Source organism: Myotis brandtii, unplaced genomic scaffold (genome assembly GCF_000412655.1).
Source record: "Myotis brandtii unplaced genomic scaffold, ASM41265v1 scaffold565, whole genome shotgun sequence".
NCBI classification, from domain to species: domain Eukaryota; kingdom Metazoa; phylum Chordata; class Mammalia; order Chiroptera; family Vespertilionidae; genus Myotis; species Myotis brandtii.
This window is the reverse complement of record NW_005370105.1, coordinates 1961199-1973492: the sequence shown is the minus strand read 5'-3', so window position 1 is coordinate 1973492 and position 12294 is coordinate 1961199. Positions and strand designations below refer to the sequence as shown.

Below are 12294 nucleotides of genomic sequence, written 5' to 3'. Positions count from 1 at the left end.
ACGTGTTGGCGCCAGGTGAGGGTCTGGTGCGGGAAAAGGCAAGAACGAGTGAGTCCTCCGCTCCCTCCTCTCCAGCCACTGCATCTGCAAGTGGCAGTGACAGCCCCTCCCTCACACATGTGGAGAGGATCCGGGAGTTAATGCAGGTGAAGAGGCACTCGGGGCCTGCTGGCCAGTAGATGCTCAAGCTCAATGGCTGTAATTCCTTTTATTTACAATAAAAAGCCAAGCAGGCAAGACTTAAACAGATATGGACCTCATTCTGGGCCAGGAGATAACAGGGGATTGGAATCCAAAGAACATAGCTGCCCTGGCCAGTTTTGCCCAGTGGTTAGAGTGTTGGCCCTCGGACTGAAGGGTCTCAGGTTCAGTTCCCGTCAAGGGCGCGTAACTGGGTTGCAGGCTCAATCCCTGGCTCTGGTCAGAGTGTGTGCGGGAGGCAACCAATCGATGCGTCTCTCTCACATCGATGTTTCTCTCTCTGCATCTCTCCCCATCCCTTCTACTCTCTCTCAAAAAAAAAAACCAATGGAAAAAAATATCCTTGGATGAGGATAAACAACAACAACAAAAAGAACTTCATGATTTGGGACATGGGCCATTTCTGAGTTGAGCTTGAGGAGGGTAGCGGAGAACACGGTGTGGGGGGGAGATGGTAAGGATGATGAGAACAGGCAGAACTGGAGGGGGCTGGGAAAGGCCTAGACAAGACGGCGAACAGGCCATTGGAGGGATGGATGGAGAACAGCCAAGGGCGGTCCAGGCTGCAGACACCCGAGGAGGCATGTGGTGCGGTAGTCGTTGTCATGGAAACAGGGGAGACAAACTTCCCTAAGCAGAACGGGGAGAGTGAGAAGCCTAAAGGCCGTGATGATGACCCTGCGTCATTGAGGACAAGTGACTCAGCTTCCCCAGCCTGCTTAGCAGCCGGGCATGTTAACCGACTTACCCAGCCGTAAGTAAGAGTCCTACCATTTATTCTGTCTCCATCATCGGACGTATATGAAGGACTGAAAAAGTTAGTGACCTTCCCCGTCACTGACGATCAAACTACACAAAGTACCCGGCGCAACCGCCAGATCAGCGCTGCTCCGAACAAAGGCAAGGCAACCCTCCCCCGACTACCACCATGAGGCAGTGGATCAAAGCCCGTCTCAGCTCGGTGTGGGGCTGGGTCTGCATTTCTGCTGGGGTGTCGCAGAGTGGTGATTCCCTAACGACCGGTTACCAGCTGTCTGTTGGTTTCTTCGCGTTTGGACACGGCAGCCCAAGCAAGACACCCTCCCTTACAGACAGGAGTTGTGTTCACCCCAAGAGCACTGTGTACCCTCCACTCTACCCTCCTGTGCAGAGAAATCTTTGGTCTTTTTAAAAAAAAATTTTTTTTTTCCTTGAAGAAACCATTGTGTGCATTCATTTCTCTCTCAGCCAGAAGAGGGAGCTGCTTAAAAGGAAAAGATAGCCTGTGCCTCCCTAACCGGTGTAGCTCAGTGGATAGAGCGTCGGCCTGCAGACTGGAGGGTCCCGGGTTCCATTCCGGTCAAGAGCACATGCCCGGGTTGTAGGCTCGATCTCCAGTAGGGGGTGTGCAGGAGGCAACCAAACCATGATTCTCTCTCCTCATTGATGTTTCTCTCTCTCTCTCTCTCTCTCTCTCTCTCTCTCTCTCTTCCTGCTTCCCTCCCTCCCTCCTGCCCGCCCTTAAAACATTCTAGGCTTCAGCTACATTATCTCTCTTCCTCCCAAACCCCACAACTACCATCATCACCCCCTCACACATGAGGAGCAAGACCTGCGGGAGTTCACAGGGCCCCGAGTCTGCCTCGGGGATCGCTGCCACCAAAGCGACGTCCTCAGCAGCTTCCTTACTTCATGGGCATCGGTCATTCGTAGGTTTGCAACCTTTTACAACATGTTTGTATGTTTGGGGACGGTTACTGCTCACAAGGGCTTTTCTCGCCCCCTCTCTGCTGCCACCATCTGGCCTCTTGGAGAACTTTCCAGCTTCTCTTCTGGAGTCACTCCCAGCCTTAGCGCTCAGCCTTCCCTTGCCAAGAGCTGGCATTGTTGTGAACTGGATTTATTCCTTAAAAACTCCTCCTCTTCTCGCTGCGCTCTACTTGTCTGCAAGGCGCTGGGGTCGTGTAGAGACTGACGTGGAAAGGAGCTAGTGAAACATGCCTTGAGCAGGCCCCAGATCGTCATTATCAAAACAGGAAGATACACGTTTAATAGGTGGACGTACATCGGCTTGCGATGTATGAGTCACTGGTAAAACGCTTGCTTTTCCTGGTCACAGAACCGTGTAGAATCGAATGAGGGTTTGGGATTGATTATTTGTGTGCACCCATTGTTCATGCGATCACTAAGCTTAATATCCGTAATTCACGGCTCCTCTACATCAGTGGTTCTCAACCTTCTGGCCCTTTAAATACAGTTCCTCATGTGGTGACCCAACCATAAAATTATTTTCGTTGCTACTTCATAACTGTCATGTTGCTACTGTTATGAATCGTCATGTAAATATCTGATAGGCAGGATGGTCTTAGGCGACCCCTGTGAAAGGGTCATTCGACCGCCAAAGGGGTCGAGACCCACTGGTTGAGAACCGCTGCTCTACATTAAAGTGCTATTTTTAAACATCTACACATGTCATAGATCTCTGACCGCCACGCAAGGCTCCATGTTGGATCGCCCAGACATGTATGTCTTAACCTGACAGTGTTTCGCATGTGAATGCTCTTAAAATACTAAGTGAGTGTAAGTCCTGCAGAACGACTGGTTCTCGACAACCTATTTTGAAAACAAGGTTCCATTTCCAGGTTTTTGCAAAAGAGGCGAGCGCCCCACCTCTCTTCACACTGGACCCCAGGCCCCCCGCCTCGCTCACAGGGCTGCGGAGAGAAATCCATCCGTGGGCGCTCCAGCCGGGACACTTGTCCAATCCAGGGACCTACGGAGTCGCGCTGCCTCGCATGTCCCGGCCCTGGGAGATCTTTCCCTCCAGCGGCCGCAAGGGGGCGTGAAGCCCGCAGAACGGACCCACTCTCCCTACTCTCTGGGAAAAGCAACAGCGCAGGTTTCTGCTCCTTCATCGCGGACCCGGGGCGTGTCCGGAACAGCCGCTGATGGGAGACACGGTAGCTGCTCCCGGGGAGCTGGCCTCGTCCTGCCAGCGGCTCTGGAGTTAAAGGATCGCCAGCCCGGAGACGCTGAGCTCCATCCCCGGCCTCGGAGCCATCTGGGCTCACGGACGCGGCTCGGCTGATGAACTTCTGCCTGGTGTCTAGGGTTTCATTCGGGATCCTGGTTGGATGCCCGCGTGGCTGTCCTCCATTTCCAGCAGGTACCCCGGGGCTCAGAGCCCCGCCATACAGAGCACCGTTAGACGAGGGTATGGCCCAACCCCCGTCACACGGAGATACTCCCATCAGGCCCTGCGTTGCGGGCTTAGAGGTGACCCCCCAGGTGCCGAGGCACAGGAGGGCCTCCCCTTGCCAAGGCGAACTTCTTCCCGCCCAGAGGGTGTAACGAAAAGCCACGGTTTTCCCCAGGAATGTGCTCCCTGGCGTCGGGTACCGAGCCGCCAGTGACAGCCTGGGCCAGATGTGAGCATCCTGTTCCAGGCTCGCCGTTGCTTCAGAAAATAGGATTTGGAAAGGAAAGAGAGCCGAGGTAGGAGCGGCAAGAACTGCAGCCTGAGCAGATAGATTAGCATCAAAGTGCACAGAAGCCGACGTGCAATTACAGCCGTGTCACGCCGCCTGACTAGCGATTCCAGACGTGGAGGCGGGTTTCAGAGTGGCTTCTGTCTGGGACCCAGGCCAGTGACGGCTCTGAAGGGAGGCCTCTGCTCCGTGGTTGTCGCCTAAGCCAGTCCTCACCTTCGTCCCCAGCTTTCCCTCGGCCCGGCTCCTGGCTCCCGGCTCCTGGCTCCCGGCTCCCGGCTCTGCGAGCTTCCACGGCCTGGGACACACGTGGGTCCCGGAAAACCCCAGGGTCTGCTCATCCTGACCGTCACAGGTGCGCCGAGGCCTCACGGCTCACGTCTGGTTCCAGTTCTTTCCGTCCTTGGGTCTTTGGGCGGAAAGCAGCAGCAACTCAACTCCAAGTAACTGGGTGAAAGGTTTGGACACAGACAGGGAGAACGAAGGCCATTTGATTTCTTTTTTTTTTTAATTTCTTTTTTGGTTAAGGTATTACAAATGTGTCCTCATCCCCCCATTAACCCCCAACCTCCCCCCTCTCCACTCATACTCTCATCCCCCTGTTGCCATTTGATTTCTGATGCGCCAACCACCCCACAGAAATCTGGAGTAATTAGTCATATGTCAGGATAAAGACCTTAATTTCTGTTTTTCTGTTTTTTTAAATATATTTTTATTAATTTCAGAGAGGAAGGGAGAGGGAAAGGGAGAGAGAGAGATAGAAACATCAATGTTGAGAGAGGATCATTGATTGGCTGCTTTCTGCACGCCCCCCACCGGACATGGAGCCCGCAACCCGGGCCTGTGCCCTTGACCAGAATTGAACCCGGGACCCTTCAGTCCACAGGTGGACCAGCGCTCTATCCACTGAGCCAACCCAACTAGGGCTATTGCCTTTTTTTTTTTTACTTGATTTCAGAGAGAGGAAGGGAGAGAAAGAGCTACCAATAGTGACTAACGTCGCTTTGTACAGAACAGGTCCCATGTGCCGTATCGAGGAGGAAGGATCGAGCATGAGATAAATGAGCCTGGTAGGTCACACTTCGAGAACCAGGAACACCGGGTCTGTTTATGCAAAGCCGGCAGAAGCTCCGTCTGCGGGTAACGCACCACGGCCTGGCATCGGCCCGGGCTTCTCTTACTCCAGGCGCTGCCGGTGGAACCACCAGGAATCACCGCTAGGTTCCCGGCACTCGCTGGCCTCTCCACAGGCGTCCCAGCCGCGGGACCTCACAGCCAGCTCAGTGTAGAGACAGCAGCTCCAGGTAGAGCGACAGAGAACCTGGGTCCACCTGTCAGCTCTGCCCTCCCCTGAGCCTGTGGCCCTGACTGCACCGGGCATCTCTCGGGGCCACAAGGGAGTAACGCCCTGCGCTCAGCCACGGGACCACGGAGAGGCTCAGGGGGAGTGGGGGAGGGGGAGAGCGCAAAAATACCCAGGACCAGCCCTGCCATTTTGAGAATTGCCAGGAGCCCTGCCTTTTCTATCGGCCAGTATCACTGCTGTTAATATTTTCAGGCGGGGCTCAGGGGTTGAGCATCAACCTACGAACCAGGAGGTCAGGGTTCGATTCCCGGTCAGGGCACATGCCCAGGTTTCGGGCTTGATCCCCAGTGGCGGGGGCGGGGGGGCTCAGGGGTTGAGCATCAGCCTATGAACCAGGAGGTCAGGGTTCGATTCCCGGTCAGGGCACAGGCCCAGGTTTCGGGCTTGATCCCCAGGGGGGGGCGGGGGGTGTGCAAGAGGCAGCTGATCCATGATTCTCTCTCATCATGGATGTTTCTCTCTCTCTCTCCCTCTCCCTTCCTCCTGGAAATCAATAAAAATACATATTTTTTTAAAAGATTTTCATTTCTTCCCTTCCCATTTTTTCCTAGACTACATATACATGCGTATAGACTAAATGTATAGATTTGTGTTTTTAATGCAGGCGTTTTTAAATGATATGATTATGCATTACATTTGCATCTAGTGTGCCAGCCCGGGACCCAGATCCGGTTCCTGAGCGTCTGAAAAGTCAGCTCCTGAGGAGGTGGGGTGGGGCAGTGCTGTGGCTAAGGCTCGGGAACTAAATTACAGCTTTAGTCCATCAGTGTTGTCTGTGAGACACACCGACCGTGGGAAAGAAAGGGCATAATCCGGGGACACAGGCAAAGGGGTGGTGAGGGCCTTGGGGGGAGGGGGAAGCTAGGAGGGATGGGAGCGGGCTGGGAGAGGTTAATGGGGGGAAAGGGAGGACCTGTGTAATACTTTCAACAATAAAGATTTTAAAAAATAAATAAACAATAAAAATAAAAAAAGAAAGGGACCCACAGAAGTGAGCCCTGCATTCAGGGCCCTCTCCGCCTCTTCTCACAGAGACGCTGAGATGCTGAGCGGAGATCCGGAGGCCAGGCAGGGGGTCGGGGAGCAAACGTGTTCTAGGGAGACACCCCGTGTTTGGGGTTATGACCCCAAAGGGCTGAGCCCTGGGAGTACAGATAAGCCCGAAATAGTTCCACCTTCTCGGGGCCTGAAACCCAGCTCCGTGTCATGCTAATTTCTATAATTAGACTGAGGCGATCTGGGATCTCGAGTGTTCCTAGGCTCTTGCCAAATAAACACACACAACCTACAATGAAGAGGCCGGGGGTGACTGTCAGATGCTTCGAATTAATTTCACAGCACAATCCAAAGTCACCCAACGACGTGATTACAAAGCAAGAGAAGCCAGGGAAACAGACTCGGAGCTGCCGGAGGTCCAGACAAAGGCGTCTACACAGACGTCACGCCCTCATTCATCCGTCCAAACACCCACAATCCACCTCGGGATCCTGACCAGGACATAGACACTTTCAAGCACAGAGATTCTGCACATGAAACATACAATAACTGGGGGCCCGGCCGGCCCGGCTCAGTGGTTGAGCCTTGACCTATGATCCAGGAGGTCACGGTTCAATTCCCCATCAGGGTATGTGGCCAGGTTGTGGGCTCGATTCCCAGTAGGGGGCGTGCAGGAGGCAGCCAGTCAACGATTCTTTCTCATCACTGATGTTTCTATCTCTCTCTCCCTCTCCCTTCCGCTCTGAAATGAATAAAAATATGTTTTTAGAAAAAAAGAGTAACTAGTTCCTTAGAGTCTTCTTTGTTTAAAAAAATACAATAACTAGTATTAAAAACTCAATGGATGCGTCTAACGTTAGATGATACATAAAGGAGGACGGCATTCCTGAACTAGAAGCCGAGCCGGAGTAGACATGCAGAGAGAAAGGAAAGAGGGTGAGGGTGACAGGGGAGGCAGGGGCGGAAGGCTGACTCCTCGGGCCTGAAGTCCCGGAGAAGAGACAGCCCATGGGGCAGGAAGAAGGCTGCCACGCTGCCGGGAAAGTCTCCAATGTCCGCGGCATCCTCTGCGGCCATCCCGCTAGGGAGGTAAATGATACTTTCTCAGTCGCACCCAAGACCCGTATAACGAGCCTCGCTGCCATCTGCCCGGATGCAGAAGCAAACGAGGAAAGTTGGCCCCCTGAGTAAACTATTCACGGAAAGGAACGGGGCTGAAGTGGGTGCTAGTGATATGGTTTCACTGCTCAGTGGTAAGAATGCTTTGAATGTATTTTATAGGTTTTACTTTCCTGCTTTTAACTAAGATGAGCCCACGGAGAGCCAGAGCAAAAAGTCTCCCCCCACTGCTTTAGGTGAGCTTTGAAATGTAACTTGCGTTTTAAGGAATGAGACCCGGCAAATATTTGGTGTGCTCCTCAAATATTCTTATCAAACTGTCTGTGGCCCAGAGGTACTGAACTCTTGGGAATGTTTGCCCAGTGACGTGACACTAAGTAATCAATGAGGGATAAAGTCAATCTCGGGGGGATTTTTAGTTGTGAAATATATGCACGTTTCACAACGTTTCTGATGAAAAGGGTGCCGTTCCCAAGCACGAAGGAAAAGGTCTCCGGTAGGAGCCAAGTCACCTGAGGCTCACTCGGACCCTGTTTCACGTCCCCAAAACCAAGGTTGACTGGACTGGTACCCAGCCGCCCAGCTTCTGACGTTCAGGGAAGTTTGATCATAAATCACTTAACTCATTTAAGGATGTCGGCCTCCGCGTCCTGCCTGGTGCCTGTTCCCGAAAGAATTCATTCACTTCTAAGAGCTGAGTCATTTACCACCCACCCACTCACTAGGCGCAAGAGGTCGATATTGGTCAAACTTTTCCAACGTTGTCTTAGTAACAGTCACTCCCCCACTAACCGAGAGGAAGAAAAATTGATTTGATACAAAGTGCTTCTAGATAATTGTGCATTATTTTTTAAGATATATTTTTATTGATTTCAGAGAGGGAGAGAGAAAGAGAGAAACAACAATGATGAGAGAGAAACATCATTGATCGGCTGCCTCCTACACGCCCACAATCCAGGCAGGTGCCCTGACCAGGAATCAAACCATGACCTCCTGGTTCACAGGTCAATGCTCAACCACTGAGCCACACTGGCCAGGCAATTGTGCTTTATTTTATCAAGCTTGAGGAATGGTGCGCCAAAAAACCACAAATAACACACCAGTGAAATGTCTTCCCAGACCCAACACACCGCAGACGGTCCCAGGACGTCCACCACCCTCGCGGGCTGGCCTGGCGCCGAAGGGCCCTCTTCGGTCCCCGGGCACGGCCGTGGCTGTAAAGACGGTGAATGTAATGCGGGGATAATTACAGAGGCCGGTCCATGATCACAATCATTTAGAAAAGTATTCTCTTTGAGAAGCTGAAATATTTCGTGAAGGCCCGGCAGGGACCAAAGGGGAAAGAAAGGAGAATTCCGAACAAAGGAAACACCAACAGCAAACCCGGCCACAGAGCAGGCTTGGCGCCGGGGCCAGCAGATCCGAGGTCAACAACCCGGGAGCCAGATTCCAAACAAGGTTCATAAATCAGAGCAGACGTCAGGCCACGGCAGCTGAGCAGCCCCGTCAGATTCCCCCACGTGCACGTGAGCTACCAGATGAACCAGGGCGCAGGCAGCCTGTCTCCTTGCGAGAGGGGGCCTGACCCGGAGCCGGGCCTCGGGACTGTGCCAATGTGGGTCACTGGGTCACTCTGCTGCCGTCAATCAAGGGGCCACGTCCAGCGCCAAGACACTGTTTCCAACGACGGTTCTGTAATTTTTTCTTAATATATTTTTATTGATTTTAGAGAAGAAGGGAGAGGGGGAGAGAGAGAAACAGCAGTGATGAGAGAGAATCATGGATCGGCTGCCTCCTGCACGCCCCCTACTAGGGATGGAGCCCGCAACCCGGGCATGTGCCCTGACCGGGAATCGAACCGTGGCCTCCTGGTTCATAGGTCAACACTCAACCACTGAGCCACGCGGGCTGGACTCTAGCATTTCGCACACAGGATGGCTGCACCCTCGTTCCCTAGCAGCCCACCCCTGGGTCCAGCAGCCGGGCCATAGCCCCTCGGAGACCTGCACCAAGGAGCTGGCCAGCCACCCCCACAGCCAGAACCTTCCCCCGGTTCCCTGTGGGGACGTGAGGATCCAACACCCCCTGACATTGACGTTGCGCCGCTCATCGCTCCAACAATCAGCGCGGCTTTCAGTGCCGCCTGGTTTCTTTCATTTCTTCCTGCAGAGCACGCCGCTTCCTACCTGCCCGCCGTGATTTCTCCCCGCAGGTGTGGGACCCTCTCCTCCAGGTCTCTCTCTGGTCAAAGCTGCTCCCTGCTCCACCTTTAGACGCTCCTTCTCGGAGTGCAAGGCCACGGGGGATCCTGCCCAGGGACCCCGAGCCTTGGTTCAGTGCGGGGACCGGAGAAATGGGGGCCTGGACGTTTACACAGCCTTTCACGGGGCTCCCGACACAGGTGTGACGCCTCAACTTCCGCAAGGAGAGCTGCTGCCTTCACCCCGCAGATGGAGAGACTGAGGCACCGGAGGGGCGGCGACAGGCCCAAGGCTATGCAGCTTCCTCATTAGAGGGTATTTTCCTGTTGATTTTTAGAGAGAGTGGAGGGGGGAGAGACAGAGAGAAGCATCGATGCGAGAGAGACACATGGGTTGACTGCCTCCCACATGCGCCCTGACCAGGCCTGGGGATTGAGGTGCCCTTGACCAGAATCGAACCTGTAACCCTTCCGTCCGCAGGTCAACGCTCTATCCACTGAGCCAAACCGGCCAGGGCCAGGTTATGCGGCTCTTAAGGCACAGAGACCGGGCTTGAGCCCTGATCTGTCAAACCCCAGAGCCCACTCTCTTTCCATCCACGCAGCCCACAGCCAGCAGGGCGGGTCCCCAGTTGGCTCCCTGCACAGGCAGGCGCTGCTGTGCAGCCTCGCAGTCCGTTCCCCACACACCCTCGGGGCTTCCTGTGGTCACGGGAGAAGAGTATTTCTGCCTAAGCTGGTCTACAAATAGATGCCTCATTCTTTGGCCTCACTGAGTATTTTTGTGTCGCAGAGGTGCCCAGGCCCAGCATTAACACGAACTTTCTTACAAAGCCCTAGTCTGCACCTGTCCTCTGTCCTTCCCGTAAACTACTCGTTGGGATGAAATTACTTGGGAGGCCCGGCCGGCGTGGCTCAGTGGTTGAGCATCGACCGGTGAACCAGGAGGTCACGGTTTGATTCCCGGTCAGGGCACATGCCCGGGTTGTGGACTCGATCCCCAGTGTGGGGCGTGCAGGAGGCAGCCGATCCATGATTCTCTCTCATCATGGATGTTCCTCTCTCTCTCCCTTTCCCTTCCTCTCTGAAATCAGTAAAAATATATATTTTTTTAAAGAAATTACTTGGGTGTATTTAGCCCAATGACAGCTGTAATTGAGGTCGGACATCAGGCAGCACGACTTAAATCTGCGGTCTCGAAGCGCTGGCTCCTGGGCGGCAGCACGAACATCGCCTCCGTCAGTGAGACGGCCCCTGTGGCAGGTGGTCTGGGCACATGGGTTGCGAGCTCAGTGAGCTTTGGCGTCTGTAACGGTTTGACACGCTGCACTGACGTAGGAAATCCATGGTACTGGGAACTGGTCGTAGGTGAAGGTTACAGAGGCAAATACGTGCGTAGGACAGGCCTGGAATTCAGAGCATTTAACTCTCCCCGTGGACTCTCCTGAATTTTGACTTGTGTGGGCAGCTTTGCTGAAGAATTCTACAAAGAATAGACTCAACCAGTGGGGTCTGCTTCGTTAAGTGTCTGTGAAAATAAGTGAAATCGTATATAAGACTAGAAACCACGGAGCCAACGCCACCCAGAGCAAACATAGCAGCCAGGTTCAAATGCAGCTTTGAAATCCTAAAGCAACGTGCAATGTATGTGCTATTTCCAAACCCCTTGTTCTCTCCCATCTGAAAACCAGTCACCCCAGCGTTCCACATCCGCCACTGTGTTCTCTGTGGAACCAGCTCCTTCAGGCCCGAGGCTGAATTTGTGAGCGTCAATCACCGTTTTATTTCATTGCTTCCCAGCAGACCACGGCCTGTCCCTCCCACAGTAGCATCCTCCCCCTCCCACGCCGATCCCTCCGGGGAAACTGCCTCCTTTCTTGTCTTCTGTTGTAGTTCCCCCCCTGCCCCTGGCCCCCCAGTCGCTGGAGTAAAGATGAAGTCATCTGGCTAAACAGGTTTGTCTCTTCCCAGACGAGAAAAACCAGGCCAGCCCCTTCCACGGGACTCGGTGTGCGCTGTGGCCGTAGAGATCGCTTACCGAGTTAGGAGACCTCGGATACGGGCCGGATGCATGAGGCATGGCACCACCTCCTGCTCACCTGCTCCATGAGGGGAGCACGTACAAGGTCTGAGAAACGCAGGTGCTTCATGCCTGCAACCTGGTCACAGGCACGGAGCTCACCAACTGAACGGGGGCCTGCGAGGGTAGGAACACGCGGCCAATAGAGCGTCTCCTGACTGTCGTTGGAACCTGGAGCCGGGAGGGTGGCCCCTGCATCCCAGGGACCCCAGGGTCCGTCCAGATCACGAGGGAGGACGGGCGGCGATGCGGACATGGCTGGGAGGGCCATGCCCTTTGCAGAGCTGTGACGCAGGCGGGATCCACCCTGGCCTGGGCACCGCGCTGCAGGCCCAGGCGCGCCTCCCGCAGGCCTGCCAGGCTGCACGCACTGGGCTCTGAATGCGCTGCCTCCCCAGGTGGGCCCGGGCACCACGCTTTCCATCCCCTCCCCCTGCGCCAGCTCGGCTCTGCTGTCTGTCAGCTGCTGTTCTAGCCCAGGGCCTGCCTTTGGCCGCGGAGAAACCTGGGAGGCGATGGGAGAGGGCGCCCTGATCACAGCGCGGGCCACATCGCCAGGCGTCCGCCCTCCCCACCTCTCCAGTCCCGCGGCCGGCCCTGGACCAGCCGTGGGCAGGGGCAGAGCAGAGGGCATGTGATCGCTTGGTTTGTTTACACCAATTCTTTGACTCACAGTTCACTGGCCTCCTCCCACGCCCCACGCACACATGTGACATGTGGCCAGATCCCCTTTCGGCCCTCGTGAGCCCAGGGATCATCTCCCCAGCCCGGCCCAGAGCTCTTGGTGACAGCTTGGGAGGTGTCCTTTAGACCGTTCCAGCGGGGGGTGTTGTCTTCATTGCCTTCCAAATGGAAAGTGAACTCC

At 54.6% G+C, this 12294-nt stretch overlaps 1 long non-coding RNA gene across 1 annotated transcript; it reads right to left on the bottom strand.

Moving 5' to 3' along the window:
* Nucleotides 1-9004: 9004 nt before the first annotated feature.
* LOC102253734 lies at nucleotides 9005-12014 on the bottom strand. The gene is made up of 3 exons (XR_314285.2): nucleotides 11388-12014; nucleotides 10474-10877; nucleotides 9005-9673 (listed from the first exon to the last, which is right to left on the bottom strand). It is a non-coding gene; the product is annotated as an uncharacterized LOC102253734 (long non-coding RNA).
* Between the last annotated feature and the right edge of the window lie 280 nt (nucleotides 12015-12294).